Below are 14,820 nucleotides of genomic sequence, written 5' to 3'. Positions count from 1 at the left end.
CAAAGTCCTCCCACAGCACCCCAACCAAAGTCCTCCCACAGCACCCCAACCAAAGTCCTCCCACAGCATCCCAACCAAAGTCCTCACACAGCACCCCAACCAAAGTCCTCCCACAGCACCCCAACCAAGGTCCTCACACAGCACCCCAACCAAGGTCCTCACACAGCACCCCAACCAAGGTCCTCCCACAGCATCCCAACAAAAGTCCTCACACGGCACCCCAACAAAAGTCCTGCTGAACATTGCTGCATAGCCTATAGCTTCATCCCCTGGTTGAGAGATCTCACAGAAAAAACTCCTGGAGACCTGTAAAACAATCATTGGAGACAAAGCCAATGTCACTTCCTATGGGTGGCCCACTCAGGTCGCAAACACAGTCGAACACTGAGATTTCCACTATTTCTGGCCGATGGTGTCTACATAGCTCCTCAGTCAGAATAGATCCCCAAGACACTTAAAAAAATCACTTCATCTATTTATGTAGTTAGTTTGCTATTACTAGATTAACTTTAGTAATCCATCTTCAACTAGAGCTATTTGTAAAAGTAAAGTCTACTTAGAAAACAGGCACATACACATACTTGCACTCATATGTGCATGCACACACACATATACACACATACATAGACATACACACACATACACATACATACACACATGTACACACACACATAGACATACACACAGAGACACACACACACTCCACCTGAACACCCTGCTCTCTCCTTGCAACACAGTTCTTGTATTTTTCTCTCTCTTCTAAGCACGCACATTTCATGAACCCTGGAGGCTGCCTTGTGACACACTGTATATTTGTTAGGAGTTACATTTTGCGCTGGTGGACTCCTGCCTTCCCAAGGATTCTGACAGAGTAAGATGTGCATCCCACCATTTAATAAGACCATGCCCTTGTAGGGCTTCATGTTCCCACTCCTGCCTTCCTCTTACTGTCTCAAACATCTCCCTGGTGTTCCTGCCTATAAGAAATGAATGGTGGTCACATGTTCTGCCAAAACAGCCCATGAAACAGATGGAGTGTTCTAGAATCCTAAAGGACACTGGGCTTCCATTCTCTCACTCTCTCTCAATTTCTCTCTCTCCCCCTCCCTCCCTCTCTCCCCTCCTCTCTTCTCTCTCTGGTGAATTTCCTACTTCCAAAGAAAATGAATTGAAGAACAAGGGCTTATATGCAACACAGCATATAAGGGAGAAGGACCTATAGATTATAGACTCCAGTTATTCTCAAATCATATGGACAAACATCTATGCAACTTTATGTATGTGTATGTACATATGTATATATATACATATATATGTATATGTATATATGTGTGTGTGTGTTTAGATTTACAGATAACTTTTTACATGCAGAAATACAAATATACCATGCTGCCCTACTAAAACATGAAATTTTAGAAAGGTGAGGGTTTTTTGTTTGAAGATTTTTAGACAGTCTTACTAGGAATCCATGGCTGGCCTGAAACTCGCTCTACAACTCAAGCTGGTATCAAATTTGTTGCAATCTTCCTACCTCTGCCTCCCAAGTGCTCAGATTACAGATATCATAACCATGTCTAGTTATGAAGGGGTTTTTTCCCAAATCGGAAAGTCACATGCAATCATATTTCTGACCAGACCTCCCAGAGAGCTCACACTTACCTCAAATGAAACACACAGCCTGACTGGCTCTCTGAAGCCCTAAGTAACTGTCCAGACCCCCACATGATGGGAGAGTATGTGGAGAAGGCAGAAGTATGCAGAAGGAAGACAAGACATCCCCTTCCTGAGCTCAGAGTAAGATGGTGCCCCGGGTGGGTGGAGTAAGATGGTGCCCCCGGGTGGGTGGCTCGAGCAGATCAGGAAATCATTTCAGGCCTTCTCCCACTCCTGACAGCAACAGAGGCAGGGACTGGGCATGTGACTCAGTTGGAAGAGTGTCTAACACACACAGGCTCTGGGGTTGAGCCCATGTAAAGCAGGTGTCCTGGTACCCTACCAATCCAAGTACAGGGAAGGTGGAAGGTGGGACATCAGGAGTACAAAACCCCCCTCAGAAAGACCGTAAGTTCAAGGTCAGCCTGGGATCTGTGAGATCCTGTCATATGCGCTTTCCCGTGTTTGTGCACATGTATGTGGAGAATAGAGGCCTGTCCTTTCTCAGTTGCTCTCCACTTTAGTTCAGGGTGTGAGGTCTCTTATTTATCTGGAGCTCACCAGCTTATCTAGAGTGACTGGCTACGAAGCCCCATGGATTGAGCCTCTTGTCTCTGCTTTTCCAGGCCGAGGCTACCACACTCAGCTTTTACATGGATTCTTCGAGCTGAACTCAGGTCCTGGTGCCTGTACATCGAGCAGTTTGCTGACTGAACCATCTCCCAGCCCTAAGACCCAAGCATTAGCAATCATAAGTCACAGAGACAGACCACCACATGTGGATCACAGTGTTTGTTCTAGCCACAGCACAGGGCTCTCCTGGCACAGCTGTGCACACTGGCACGACACTGGCTCTGTCACCCTTGTCATGCTAAAGGTAAGGATTCTGCCTTTGCCTTGGGTGGACCGGGAAGGGCTGGCTAACTAATCACACTGCCTTTATCTTGAAAGCAGCATTTGTCTCTCGCCATCTCTGGCCTTTTCTGGGGGCTCCCTGGTGTCCCCTGGCTCACCACATCCCCCCTCCCATTCCTATGTGCAGGATGAGGTCAGACTGAGACAAGAAATTGGCACACACGAGGACAGTGCTGTGTGGCTCTAGAGGAGCTGAGTGGGGAGGAGGGCGCGGGCTCATTAAGTTGCCTTCCAGAAGGAGCCAGAGTAGGGCCTAGGCGAGCTGACAGGAAAGGGAAGAAAGGATAAAGGATATGATCATTTTCAAAAGCATGAGCCACTGTGACTGCGCTGCTGGGGTTGACAACGTTCTCCTAATGAACTGAATGTATCCCCTACTGTCATTCAGAGTGGAGAAAATCGGTGCAGGGGCACCACATATGAGACCAAAGAAGTAGGCCATTTGAAAGCCCGCCTCTCGGGCTGGAGAGACGAGGAGGCTTCGTCCATCATGTACCTGCCACGCATGCGTGAGGTCCTGAATTTGATCCTCTGGACTCCGGCATGAAAGCTGGGCATGGTGGTTCACCCTCAAAATCCTGACTCCAGGGAAGCAGGCATAAGACGATCTCTGGGGCTCTCTGGCACTCAGATCGTTAGTGAGTGAGAGGCCTTATCTCAAAAATCAAGATGGCCAGAATCTAAAGAAAAATAGCATAGGTCTTCCTCTGGCCTCCACAGGCAGATGTATTCACATGTACATTCACACAATCGCACACTAGCATGCATACATGTGCGCGCGCGCACACACACACACACACACACACACACACAAATAAATAAGTAAAGATAGATAGATAGATAGATAGATAGATAGATAGATAGATAGACAAGACCAGACCAGACCAGACCAGACCAGTTCAGTTTCTTTTTTTCTCACCTTCCTTAACCCCATCTCACCCTGATGTCTATCCCTGGCTGAAGTTCTTCTGGTGAACTCGTTCTCCTTTGGGTATTGCTTGGGGCTAAGTACCTCCAGATGGACAGTTTGGAAAAATAAATCTTTTAAAAATGGCTCCACACTGTATTTCTCATAAACAAGGTCGCAGGGGCGGATCTTAGTCCATGTATCCCGGGAAGCTGAAAGACGCAAACACGGCTTCTTGCTTTCCTTCCCTCGGTCTTGACGAGCTCTCCAGCCACCTAGTAGCACCTGCTTTCTCTTGTGCTTTTTGTCTGCTGCTCTGCCTAGAGAGGATGCCTAGGATAATACAGACGCTCCCTCAGTGTGTACAGTTTGCATTGCAACTACAGCAGGAATAAATATTACAGACTTGGCATGGCAGGAACTGCAGAGAGCGTCATAAGATAAATTTAAAGGAAGAAAACTGTGTAAGCCCCCTTTCCCTTTATTAGCTATAAAGGCAAGCTTAGGCAGAGATCAGAGTCTAGCCAACATCCCTCAACAAAGTTTCCAAGGCCCTCTCCTGTTTTCCAAATGAAAACATCGCCACCTGGTGGACACTGTCTTTATTGAGCTGCTTTTTTTTTCTTTTTTCTTTTTTTTCTTTTTTGAAACATCCTGGAGAGGGAACTTTTAAAACTCACCTTGACCCCAGAGGTCAGTGGTGGACAGCCAGAGGACTATAGATAATGGAAGGAGCTCAGATTTCAAATTACTCGCTGACCTTTTGAGTTCCTAATATATAGCTGGCTCCCAGGAGACTGAGTCTCTTGCAAACCCTTTGTTTTTCCATAACTCTAGTCTTCCCTGGATATGGCCTCCAGGAACACCTGGGCTTCTCCCTGCTATTGACTCAGAGTTTTGCCTGTTATTTAGCATAGAGTGTTTTGCTCACCTCATCGGAAGATCACCAGGGCAGCAAAGGAACACAGCATCCTCTTTCTATGTGGTTCCCATGCATGACATAGTGTCCCACCACCTCACAGGCCTTACCTTGGACACTAGCCTGCACCCCAACTCTGTTCAGGATAACTCTGCTGGGAAAGATACACAGACAGAGCTCAGGTCAGTGTCCCCATCAGCTCAGTATACACAGAAGAGCCCTGAACCCAATGTGTCAAACTGACAAAGTCATTCCCTTATCCACCTTTCTAGAATCAGAACAACAGCAGGTAGGAGTAGATCCAACTTTCATTTTGACTTTTAGAGCCAGAGATTAAATTTTGAGAGTTACTTTATCCATTGAAGCAAATTACAAGACCTAATGAAAGGCTAAACTCTTTTGACCTAAAACTGTGCCACCTTTGGGGGCTAACAGCCTTCTCTGTAGCGAAGAAAAAGGGGATATCCCGAGTTGTTGAAAATTCCACAGGATGAGAAGTCCTGGATCTCAGGAAACCATGGGAAATAGAAGAGTAAGCTCAGTCGTGGCAAGAAGCCACTCCTCAGAGCTCCAGTCAAGAACTCCACGGGCCCTCAGTGGGAGGAGACAGATGAGGGAGGAGCCTGGCAGGAGCTGAGATAGGTTGATCTACCAACTCAGCCACAAAGGCCCAGAGAAGAGTTGGACTTATCTGGAAGGGAAGATAGAAATACCTGGTTTGCTTGAGGGTCAAGACTAAGACTTACACCAACTTTTCCACTTGAGAAGTTTCCAGAAACCCACTGTTATCTCACTGGAAGTCCACTGTCATCTCACTGGAAACCCACTGTTGTCTCACTGGAAACCCACTGTCTTCTCACTGGAAACCCATTGTCCTCTTACTGGAAACACAAACTGGAAACCCACTGTCATCTCGCTGGAAACCCACTGTCTTCTCACTGGAAACCCATTGTCCTCTTACTGGAAACCTACTGTCTTCTCACTGGAAACCTACTGTCATCTCACTGGAAACACACACTGGAAACCCACTGTCCTCTCACCGGAAACCCACTGTCTTCTCACTGGAAACACACTGTCCTCTCACTGGAAACACACTGTCTTCTCACTGGAAACACACACATGAAACTCACTGTCATCTCACTGGAAACACGCACTGGAAACCCACTGTCATCTCACTGGAAACACACTGTCTTCTCACTGGAAACACACACACATTAAATCCACTGTCCTCTCACTGGAAACCCACTGTCTCCTCACTGGAAACACACACTCATGAAACTCACTGTCATCTCACTGGAAACACACACTGGAAACCCACTGTCATCTCAGAATGGAGTTTATCACATAGTCAGAGCAAATAGAGAGCCAGTGGCAGGACCAGAGGAAACTTCCATCTACCATGGTCAAGGATGGCTTTCAGTCAGAGAGCATCCAGAGCAGAGAGAGATGCAGGTTGACCAGAAGATGAATGTGTCCAGGCAAGCACCACCTCTCCCTTGATGGTGAGTCACCTCTTAACTGATTTCTGCATCTCCATCTTCCCCTGGAGATGTCTCTCCACAATGCCTTGCTCCCCTCCTGGATCCCTCCTGTGGCTTCCCACTAAGCCTAGGAGTGATTAACTAACTCCTTGTGTGACCTTCAGGGCCTTCAGCAGCTAGACGTGACCTTTCCCCATCCCTCACCTTCCTACCCCAGAAACTCGTTTGCCCCCTTGCTCTGTTTTTTTTTTTTCTTTAAAATGTTCCTTAAAATGTTCACATGGCTCCCTCCTTTATATTACTCAGATCTCAGCAAGGTCCTTTCCACCCAGTCTATTTAAAGCCCTTTTTCCTTCTCATCTTTACCAGCCTGTCTACTCTGCTCAGCTTAGACTGTAACAGTAATCATGCCTGGCATTGTATTAAATGCCTATTTATTTAAATGCCAGACTTTTCTCTTAGAATATATCTCTTAGAGATTAGGAATTTGTTTTCTCCACCATTTCCCCCCTAGGGCCTAGTACAAAGAATTCTTCAATAAAACATCTCCAGCTATTGAATCTGACCACCTAGCAATCCATTCACCAGTCTATCCATTCATCCATCCATCCAAGTGTGTAATAATAACCCAGCCATCCATACATCCATCTACCCATCAATCTGTCCATATATGTACCCATCCATCTACCCACCATGTGTTCATTCACCCATCCACCCACCCACTCATCCATCCATCTGTCCATCCATCCATTGAGCAACCTCATACACCACCCATCTACCAATACCCATCTGTATCACTCAGCTCCATCATCTTCTGACTCGGCTTATAAAATGCTGTTGCCTGGATGGGGCATTTGTAAGAGATCACAAATGCTGGAAAGATCCAAACACTGTCTGGGTTACCTAAAGCGAAGTTTCACCGTGGAGATGAAGGTACCTGGTGGACTAAAGCACTGAGCAGAACTTTTATGCTGTCTTCTGCATGATTAGCTTCACAGCATCTTTGATCTTCTCAACATTTTGTGTGCATGACTAAACTTTTCCAAAGAGAAAATTAAAAAAAAAAAAAAAAACCTTTGCTACCTGTTCTTCAGATATTATTAAAAATTCAGAGGATTTGGAGGTGAATAATATAGACAAGAGGTCCCAGTCCACTGGGGACAGTAAAGAGGAAAAGAAGTGGGCTTCATGGGCTGAAGGCAGTCCTGGGAATCAAGGGAACAACTTTGATTGAGAACTGATGTGGCCTTGGCCAGGTGAAGTTAAGAGTGTAACAGATTTCTTTCAATGACCTAGAGGATTCCGTTAGCAGAAACATGTCAGGCATGGAACTTCACTGGAGCAGCCTAACTTGGTAGAGATTCCCAAAAAGGAATCTATGCTCCAAAGGCAAGAGCATTCATTTTCATAGGCAAAGACAATGACAGTCAAGATACCACTTGGAGCTAAAAGAATGGTGCCCATAGGAGCAGTCGTGAGTGGGCATTGCTACCGACTGGTCTGACCTTAAGGAAGTCCAAGAAATCCCAAAAGCATCATGGGAGTTGCAAGTCTGGAACAGCTGAAGTACTTGCATTATTGACCATTCAGAACCTACAAGAAACAAGGCCACCTTTGCCTGCTGACGTATGAGTGTCACACACGGGGAGCTTACGCTTAACTTAATGGACTCTGCAGTCCTTGGGAAGCACTGTTTGCCTATGTATCCCATTCCACCCAGCCCAAGAAGAGGGCCCTGCAGGGAAGAGCAGCCCATAAAAACCTGTAGGAGATGGGGGAGGGGTCACTTGGAGTCTCTCCTGAATCCCTTAGTCCAGAAAGCAAGTGAACTCAGTTCTTCCCAGCCCAAAGGTACTAGAGAACTTGTGTTATCTGTCTCTCTGGTCTCCTGTCAACAAACTGGACATGTACATGGTACTTACTCCACTAAGTTACAGTGAAGGCTAAAAGATGTTTTGCATACATATATTGTATGGCTGATGGGTTTTCCCTCCAACTCTTCCTCTCCTTCTCTCTCCTTTCTCCTGTGTGTGATTGTGATTCTAAAAGGCTGCCTATCTGGGATGTCTAGAAAATACATGCAAAAACAGCAAGCAAATTGAGCTCCATAACTGGCAGTTCTCCAATGCAAAATCAAAGGGCACACTTGCCTATATAAGACTTATAAGAGATTCCAGATGTGTATTGACTGTGTTACATTTTTTTAACCTATGTATCCCTTCCTCTCCTGAACACTCAGCCCAGAGAAATATGTACCTGTGTGCATTGCTATGGTTTGAATCGGGGTTGTTATTGTTCTGGTTTTACTTCCTGCTTTTTTATGACACATAGCCTGTCTTAGGGTTTCCATTGCTGTAAAGAGACACCATAACCAAGGCAACTCTTATAAAGGACAACATTTTTTTAAAAAAGATTTATTTATTTATTCATTTCTTTATTTTATGTATATGAGTACACTGTTGCTGTCTTCAGACTCACCAGAAGAGGGCATCGCATCCCATTACAGATGGTTGTGATCCACCACGTGGTTGCTGGGAATTAAACTCAGGACCTCTGGAAGAGCAGCTAGTGCTCTTAATTGCTGAGCCATCTCTCCAGCCCTGCTGTGTTTCATCTTTTGAGAACTGTCTCTTCAGTTCATCAGGCCACTGATTGATTGGGCTGTATGATTTTTGTGTCATTTAATTTTTTTAAGTTCTTTGTGTATTCTACGTAAAACTCCACTGTCAGATGTGTAGCTCACAAAGACTCTGTAGACTGTTCTTTTGCTTTGCTTCCTTCACTGTCCAGAAGCAGAAACATTTTAATTATATGGAGTCCCTTTAATTATACGGGGTCCCGTATGCTGCTTGTTGGCATACTGAGTGGCTAGAATCATGTGTGCCTATGTATGTGAGATTAGAAGTGAAATTCCACTGGGGAACAAAAGGGACTAACAGGCTATGAAAGGAACTGGAACAAAAGGAGCATAAGAGGGTTGGAAGGGATATATATGCTCAACATGCAGTGTATACTTGTGTGGAATTTTTAAGTGACAATCTTCTTTTTAAATCTAAAAAATACCAACTTTGTGCTTTTTTTTTGTAAACCATAGAACTATCATACTCATTTTAATCCAAATTCTTGAAAAAATCAATGTTTCCCTACTGTATTCTTTTCCTTTATACCTAAATTATAGTTTACAGTTCTATAAAAGTAATTCTGACACTCCTCTCTGTGAGAAAAAAAAATAATTTCACACACAAGCAGAACAATTTCACGTGGGTGAAGCATCAGCCTAGCACAGAGTCCTCTGAGGACAGAGCAGAGTGATCTTGCAGCTCTCCATGAAATGCCAGGCTAGCCGTCTGTGTCTGTCTGTGTTCACGTGTGTGCTCCTGTGAATATACACATGCAGGTATGTGCTTGCATATGGAAGCCTGAGGACAACTTTCAGCGCCGTTTCCTTGGTGCCATCAGCACCCCCTTCCTCCGGAGTCAGGATCTCTAACTGGCCTGGAGCTTAGCAAGCAGGCTAGACTACTGGCCAGAAAGTCCAGGGGCCTCTTGTCAATCTCCCTAGCACTAGGCAAGCACCAGTACACCCGGCTTTTAAGCATGGATTCTGGAGGTCAGACTCGGGTCTTCTTGCTCACACAGAAGGAACTTTATGGACTGAGATACTTCTCTGAAGTGTTTTCCTGAAGCAGACATGGGTGAAAGAATGTTTTTGCTATAGCGAACATGTGAAAGGACACATGATACACAGAAGGAATATAAATATGACCCCACAGACAGTGGGATCTTGAGCATTGGTTTGCTCTGCTCCACCTCGCTATCCTTTGCTAACTACACGCATGTATTTGTTCGCCTTACATTCCTCGGCTGAGCTCTGCTTGTGGTGATGCCTTAGAGAGAAACTCAACAAAGAATTTCTTGTGAGGCTCCCGCGGCTTCTGTGACCTCAGGCAGGTTGGTGAGCCTTGTGGTTTCTTCTGGATCGAACTGCCCTTGTTTGTTTGTTGGGAGTTTGTGACTGCTGAGTGGACTGAACTGCAGCTGCTGGTTTGTGTGTGGTGTCTGCTGAGAGGACTGAACTACAGCTGCTAATTCATAGTTGGTGTTTGCTCTGGGACTGAACTGCTGATATCCTGACAAGGAAGATTGGACTTGCGTCCAAAGATCTATTTCTAAACTGGTCTACTTCCCGTGTGTCCTAATAACACACGGGCTAGAGGAGAGGTAACCCCTCCCAAACCCCAGCTCTGGTGCTTGGTCTTTTGTTCTAAATGCATATGCAAGTATGGATGTGTGTGTGTGTGTGTGTGTGTGTGTGTGTGTGTGAGTATGCAATTATGAGAATGTATGTAAGCTGGGCCCAACAGGTTTAATGGAAATGTGCAAATGTGCATGCATGCATCTGTATAAGAATTCATGTGAGTTTATGCTTATTTGCTTATGTAAACGTTTTTCCTTCTGCAAGTGTGATTCTCTTCTCCTGGTTCAGCAGAAGTTTATTGTTCCCCTCTCCTGACAAGAGAGAGGCATCTGGACAAAATGGAAAAGGCTCTAGCAATTAACCCTTTACCTAATACTCTGCTGCTTTATGATGAGCTGTTACATGCCAGAGACTGGTGTTTCTGGCCTCAAAGGGACTCAGGCAGGTCAGCTACAGTAGCAAAGTAACTTAGACTTAGATAGGCAAATGTTTTATTATTATTATACAGCAACTAAATATCTCACAAGTCCAAGTCTTATCCCACCAATGCTCTTCCCCCTCGCTGCCTCAAGAAGAACCAAGAACAAGAAAGAAGACCGGCTGGGGCTGGACCTCCCCCACCCATGCCCCAGCCCTTAAAGAAGAAAGGAGGTTGTAATTTGCCCACCAAGCTTCCGTCCTGAAGAAGGCAGTGCCTCAGCACATGAGCCATTGTTCCTTCCCCCAGAAGGAATGCAGCATGCTGGATAATGGTTGAATTATTCATCTTGGTATCTATAGGCAGGATTTCAAGATCCATCTCTTTAGAAAAACAATATATCTATTTTTCTTGATGGCAATATTTATTCAGAGCAAGAAGATAGTCAAATAGGTACAGTGATAATCAGCTGAGTGAGCACAGATTCATTGAACTGGTTTTGAGAACAGTCACAGTGATATACACCCTTGACTCCCCTTCTCGGATTAACAACAGGAGATATATGTAGATTCACAGATTCTCACTGAAACATCGTTTATACCAGGAGACTTTTGAAAAACACCTAAATGTTGTAGTATGGAATAAAGACCTCTTTGTGCAAACTCTACACAATAAAATATAAGAAACAAATAAAAGCATGAATTTTACAATTTTCAATAACCTAAAAATTCTTCAAGCATTTTGATTTTTATAAAAGAGACTATTCAGTGATATTTTAAAACAAAATTGAATCTACCCATGCATAGAAATAGTAAAGGAAATTACAAAATATTTAAAGTGGTTATGTATTGACTGGGTGAAAACTTTTGTTTTGTTTTTATTCATTTTTGTATACTTCTGTCTCTTTCTAAGAGATTTTTTTTACTTTTATTGTGTGTATGCCTGCATGCATTTGTGTACACTACCTTATGCTGGTGTTCTCAAAGGCCAGAGGACACTGGATTGCCAGGAGCTGTGAGGATAGACATTTCTGAGTCCCTATGTAGGTACTGTGACCTGACCAGGGTCCTCTGCAGCATCAGTAAGCAATCTTCTGTGCTAAGCCACCTCCCTAGCCTCATTTCTGCCTTTTTAATAATATACTTGTCTGTCTGAATTTTTAAGCAAGAAAATAAAAATGGGCAGAAGTCATAGAAACAATGCCACAAAATTAGAATTTAATAATTCCAGACAAGTTGAAATGAGTGATTTTAGCTAAAAGGGGGATGAATGCAAGCTAATTTGGCTTGGTCGGGCAATCCCAGGTATTCCTAATCATGAGCATGCTTGGTGCTGTAAAGACTCCGTGGATCTTCCATGCCTAGAAGTTCCAGACCTCAGAGCCTCACAGGGCTGACTGAACTGATTTCCTCATGGAGACTCCTATCAAAAAAATACATCTAATTATCCAAAGAAAGACAATTCTACTGTCTACTTCAATCAGTCTGTTTGATAAAATGTTCAAGTAAAAAATTCAGAATTTTTAATTTCAGAACTTACAAATTTACTATAATTATTTTTAGAGGTTACACAACTACTTGTTTATCCTGTTCATAGAGCAAGCAACATAAACTGACAGGCATAAAACAAATTCAGTTTACCCCAAATCCCATGATCCTGATAGTCACACTTATTCTTTAAGCTATTTGGTAAGCAGTTTCTCTGAACTTCTGGTGCATGGATGAACACATACCCTTACTACTCACACCTGTACACATGTGATTCTATGTAAACACATGCATGTATTCACACATATGTAAGCCTAGAATTGTATGCACTGTTCTCCGCCTATCCTATATAAATATTTACTAAATGCCTACTACATACCAGATACTGCTCTGGGTGCTTAAGGAAGGTCAGTAAGTGAAACAAAGATCTTTGCCCTCATAAAATAAATATTATAAAAAGGAGAACCACAATAAGCCAAAGTTATTAAACTGAACTAAACTTTGTAATCCACTAGGCTAGATCAACGCAATATGGCAAAGGCATGGAAAAAACAGAAAGTCATAGATTAGAATATGATTAGATTAGAGGACATTTTCATAAGATTTGTTTTATGTGTAATTGTATGTATGTGTCTCTGTGTGGGTATGTGTGCTTGAGTGTAGGAACTGGTGGTGGCCAGAAGATGGCATTAGATCCCCTAAAGCTGGAGTTAGTGGCAGTTGTGAGCCACCCAACATGGGTGCTGGGAACAGAACTCTGGTCCTCTATAAGAGCAGTACAGGATTTTTAAGTAGAGTTGTCATGTCAGAATCTATATACGCATGCAAGCGATGTAAATAAGAAGATCTGGAAGAGACATCAGGCAGAGACAGGGACCAAAGAGACAGACCAACAACCCTGGCAGAGCACACCTGGAGTAATAATGATCAGTGAAGACCCAACACAGGAGTGAGAAGACTATGGGAGAAAGAAGGAGATGAAGACGGAAACAACTTAGTAAGGGCAGGAGATGGCCAAGAGGCAGATTGGCAGGACTTCCTGAGCACCATGATAAGACTATATCAGACTTCATGGAAAGCTGCCAGGAAAGGTGGTGTTTGGTGGTGGCTGCCATGGATACGGAGATGAAGGCAATCTCTGCATTTATTGCTGCCAGCACCCAAGGCAGCATTCCTGTTGGGCAGATAACTAATATGGAGTACAGCACATTCCTGTTGGGCAGATAACTAATATGGAGTACAGCACATTCCTGTTGGGCAGATAACTAATATGGAGTACAGCAGATGAGCTGTTCATGATGCCTCCTACATCTCAGGGATGGCACAGCGGGTGCACTTTCCAACAGTGCATGCAAACACTGATGGAAAAGCCAGAAAGGGAATAACCACACTGGTCCACATGTGACCCCTTCACAGGTAAAGTTGGAAGATCCTCCAGTCCACTCACACTGCTTGATGGGGGACCTGGTCAGGGACAAGTTGGACACTCCCTGAATTGCCACCTCTCAGTCTCTGGCTTGCAGTTTTCAGCTCCACATTTGTCTCTGTGTAGTCTTCCTGACAAGCCCACACCTCCCCAGCAGCACCTTCCCGGCCTTCCATAAACACCTCTGCTTACTAATTCTCCCTCCTGCCACCCACTCCCCGCAGTGCCTCTGTAACTTCTGTCCCAGGCATGGAGAAACAGGTTGGAAATGGACTTATTCAGAACCAGAGGGGATGGGCCGTATGTCTCTGCCTCCTAAAGCAGAGAACCCCTCATATTTCTTATACAGAATCTAAATATGTTGATCCAAGGGAAATCTTCTCTTCTTTCCTCTAGCAACTTGGCATACACGCGTTTTCTTGTCGTCATGGGGTCTATCATTCTTGCTGTCATGGGGTCGATCGTTCTGCCTGTCTCAACTCACTCTGTGGGCATTTTCTGCATGAGTAGGAAAAAAAAATACCAGGAAACCTTTGCATAGGTTATTTACATATAAATTATATTTGACACTTTTATAACAAACCACAAAATCTCCATGTGCTCTGATGTGGCACCATGTAATAAAATGAGTAAATACACATTCTTCTAATAAGCAATTGCCTTCTTCACATAGGAACATATAATAAAGGAATTACCGTAAGGCTGGGCAGAAAAAAAAACATTCTTCACAACAACAACAAAAAAAAATAAACCCAGTGTGAAATTCCGATGGTTCTTACAATGAGGGCTGGTTAAATGGGTCTTTGAATTAATAGAAGTGCCAAGTGCTCTTCTTGTAGTGTTTGGAAAATGAGTTTTACAAACAGTTATACAGAACAAAATCATTAGAGGAGGGAGACCGAGATAGCGCCGTAATGGCCGGGAGAAGGAGCCCTGGGTCTTAATTAAATTCAGGTAGAAAGGATTGCTTTCGCGGCACTGCAGAGAACTCTATTCTGCAAGGAAGCTGCTTTCATAACTCTGCCCAGCGAGAGCGGAGGGAACAGTGCTGCGCAGGAGCCTGGGGGCTCACACTGAAGTCATGAAAGCAGGGTGCCCTGGGTAACAAGTGTGTGCCAGACACTGGGCCCCACAAGTTCATATGCATGTATATGCCTGGAATCCTGAAACTGTTGCCTCTTTAAGAAAGCACCTGCTTTACAATGGGCATTCACCCTGTTGTTTGAGCAAAGCATTAATTGATCAGGCAATTACATAAAGCTGATACCAAGAGAAAGAAATTATAGGACTTGCTTAAAGTCATGTGGGAGTTCAAACCCAGTTCTGCCAGATGCCAAAAGCTTTTGAATCTACAATCTCTCTCTCTCTCCCTCTCCCTGTCCATCTCTCTCTCTCTCTCTCTCTCTCTCTCTCTCT

This window comes from Mastomys coucha, unplaced genomic scaffold (assembly GCF_008632895.1).
Source record: "Mastomys coucha isolate ucsf_1 unplaced genomic scaffold, UCSF_Mcou_1 pScaffold15, whole genome shotgun sequence".
NCBI classification, from domain to species: Eukaryota; Metazoa; Chordata; class Mammalia; order Rodentia; family Muridae; genus Mastomys; species Mastomys coucha.
The sequence above is the reverse complement of the archived record's forward strand: the minus strand, read 5'-3'. Positions refer to the sequence as shown.